Here is a 3513-nt window from a genome sequence, read left to right as displayed (position 1 = left end):
TCTTTCTTACAGGCTCAATCGTAACAACCGCGTTGCACAAATGTTCAATTCCATATATTTCCTTGTTATTAGTGTCGGGGTCCAAGTCTACCAAAAACATATTCAATGTTCTCTTGTCAATGCTGCTTGTAGAATTCCTAACACTTCTGACGCTATGACCAAGAATTATAAGCTCAGCTTTTATTGATGAATTGTGTTAGAATCTTTTGTAGCTAAGAAATAATTCTAACTCTCAAAAAATAGATAAAGACCTAAACAACGCTCGAAGCAGTGAGGCACGGTGCAAGCGTGTTAAAAGTATGTTATACTATACCGAAAGTTTGAAAGGATTAGACTACATTTAAGCCCTTCACTAATCAGCCCTTTCTCATTGCCTTTGGAAAGATAAAAAAACAGTTGTTTTTGCCATTCAAGAATTCACATCACTCAATATTTATCAAAAGAAAACATTGTCATATAGTATTTTGCAATAAAAGCCGTATTCTTTTAAATATTTTCCATATAATGGACGAAGTTTTTCATTTGGTAAGTCGATTCTCAGGTGACTTCAAAAAAAAAAAATCGTTTAGCGTAGATTTAGCGTAGATCAATTTCAAATCACTCCAAATAAGTGATTTGGAACTGTCATGACCACTCAACAGCCGAAATCGTCGGATTAAGTGTCGGTCTGAATGTGGTAGTAAAGTATTTTTCCGATTATACAGAGTAATTACGGGAATCATAACTAGCTCAATCAGCGGGCTATTTTAGCAACCAAAAATCCTGATGTTTGACGAAATTAACTTTCAAATATAACAGTTGTTACCAGGCGATCTGATGTATTTTAAATCAATCGATACTGTTCTTAATGAAAATGAAAGTGTAAGCTTCCCATTTGAGTTTTGAAATGAATGAATGGTTCACCTATTTTTCTCCTGCGTAATTTGAATCCACCTCCATTGTGCAATGATGAGAGTTTGGCTATCAAAAAGATTATACTAAATATTATTCAAGCAACCATGTCTGGAAGTTTAAAGGTGAAGTGGTCCTGTTGCCACGTATTCCAATGATTCCATTGGATTTTACGATACCCATCAGGAGGCTAAAATTTCCAAACCAAAAATATTGTGCACCAATTAGTACTAAATTAAATTGAGAAGAAAAGTATTGATAATTCAAAATATTGAATATTATTCTTAAAGCTTTAAAACTATTTATTAGGAATTTAAATAGAAACAAAAATATTTTGAAATAAATTTTTTTGTATTAACTCTTGCCAAATTCAATAGTATGAACATTTTTTCAATCGTATTAAAAGTAATTCCTATTCAAATTCCAATCCAGTGGATTTTTATTCCAGCTTTAACGTTACCATCTTCGTTCGTACATAATAATTTCATTGTATTAAGGGTTAGCTGTTCTCCGTGAAGAGTTTCTCGGCTATTACACGAAGCAACTTTTGTTGCTGATTCTCGGGCGGTTCTCTTTTGCTGTTGCCAATTGCATTCACACGAGCAACTTGTGTTGCGCAACTCTGTTCGAAATTTTTTCTCATTCTCTTTGACTTTACTTTAACCCATTGTCAACTCTTTACTTTAACCCATTGTCGTTTCTTTTTCATTATAGGTATTTTGCCACTCTATCACATATATTAATCAGTTCTGTCAATTAAGAATACATTTTATTTATAATTCAAAACTAAAACAAAGGTTATGTAACAGATCTTCACTATCGTCTGGATCAATTTGTATGGCTTCCTCTATACATTTCACAATATCTTTAATTAATTCGATTTTTTCGTCATACTCCATTTTATGAAATATTTATATTATATTATGTGTATTTGTACACATATTTGCAAATTACGTACCAAATGATGAAATTAAATTTTTTAAATATATTCAAAGTATTAATTTCAAAATAATATACGCAAATGCAACTATGTACTACGAAAGAAAGATCACGAATGCACAAAAACGTCGCAGCGAACTGTTACGAATAAGAACACAAAGCGAGTTGCTGAACACTGGAAACTCGGCGCGATTCTCCTCTACTCGTCGCCCCCTCGCCTATAAACCAAGAGTTGCCACAACAAAAGTTGCTTCGTGTAATAATTAACTTTAGAACAATATAATATAACAAAAAATTTCGTCACAGCAACGCATGACATGGTCTGCTGTTCTATATATATAAAAGAAAGTCGTGTTAGTTACACCATTTATAACTCAAGAATGGCTGAACGGATTTGCTGAAAATTGGTGGGGAGGTAGTGTAGAACCAGGGTAAGGACATAGGCTATTTTCATTTTTTTTATATAATATTAGAATACAACTCATAAAAACAAAAATTATATTTGGTTTAAAAGTCATGTTTCTACAAATCATTTGAGAATTTCATTCCTTCAAAACAAAAAAACAATAAAAAAAAGCCTTACATCTATATATAATATACAAAAGAACGTCATGTTAGTTACACCATTTATAACTCAAGAACGGCTAAACGGATTTGGTTGAAAATTGGTGGGGAGGTAGTTTAAAATCAGGGTAAGGACATAGGTTAATTTTCATTTCTTTATATTAGAATCCAATGCAACTCATATAAACAAAAATTATATTTCAAATTATAAGTATTTGTTAAAAAGTCATGTTTGTAGCAATCATTTGAGAATTTAATTTCTTCAAAAAAACATTATAATAATACAGTAGACGCTCACAAATTAGAACTCCCAGAAATTAGAACCTGAGAACTTAAAGTTAATTATTAGAACCTGAGAACTTAAGGTTCTAATTTCTGAGAGTTGTTTTTTTAATTTTTAACACAAGGGAATTCCCATTCTTGGTTTTTATTTTACTGAACAATGGTAAAATAGAAAGGGGAATCCCCAAGTTATATTTTAGCTCTAGTTTAGCCATATTTTTGGTGTTTTTGTCATTCGTATGTGAAATTTGATACGTGTGGACATATTTTGCTAGTAAAAAAAAACACTTTATCTTTGGAAGCCAAAGTAATGATATTGGAAAAGCTGGACAAAGGAGTTCAAGGGAATCGTCTTGCGCTAGATTTCAATGTGAGCAAATCTGCCATAAGCTATATCAAGTCAAATAGGTCATCTATATTAAATGCCGTTTCCAACACTTATCAGGAAGCAACAAATAAAACTGTGCATAGTGCCGAATATCCGAAAATGGAAAGTCGTCTTTATGAGTGGTTTTTAAAACAACGCGAAAGGTAGTGTACATTGATAGCAACAATATTAAAGGAAAAAGCTAAACAAATTTTTGGTGAAGAATACCCCTATAAAAATAAAAATGCATTCCGAGCAAGCGATGGATGGTTTACTAAATTTAAAAAGCGACACGGCATTCGCTTTTTAAAAATTGGTGGCGAAATTCCTCAATCACTCCATTTATTCACAGATTCCATGCAAAAGTCACTGAAATGGGGTTAATAGAGTCGCAATTATATAATGTGGACGAATCCGGATTATTTTATCGTTGCCTACTAGATAAAACATATGTGTCTGCTTGTGAAAAA

Source organism: Bactrocera latifrons, unplaced genomic scaffold (assembly GCF_001853355.1).
Source record: "Bactrocera latifrons isolate USDA-ARS-PBARC rearing strain unplaced genomic scaffold, ASM185335v1 scaffold_454, whole genome shotgun sequence".
Classification (NCBI taxonomy): Eukaryota; Metazoa; Arthropoda; class Insecta; order Diptera; family Tephritidae; genus Bactrocera; species Bactrocera latifrons.
The sequence above is the reverse complement of the archived record's forward strand: the minus strand, read 5'-3'. Positions refer to the sequence as shown.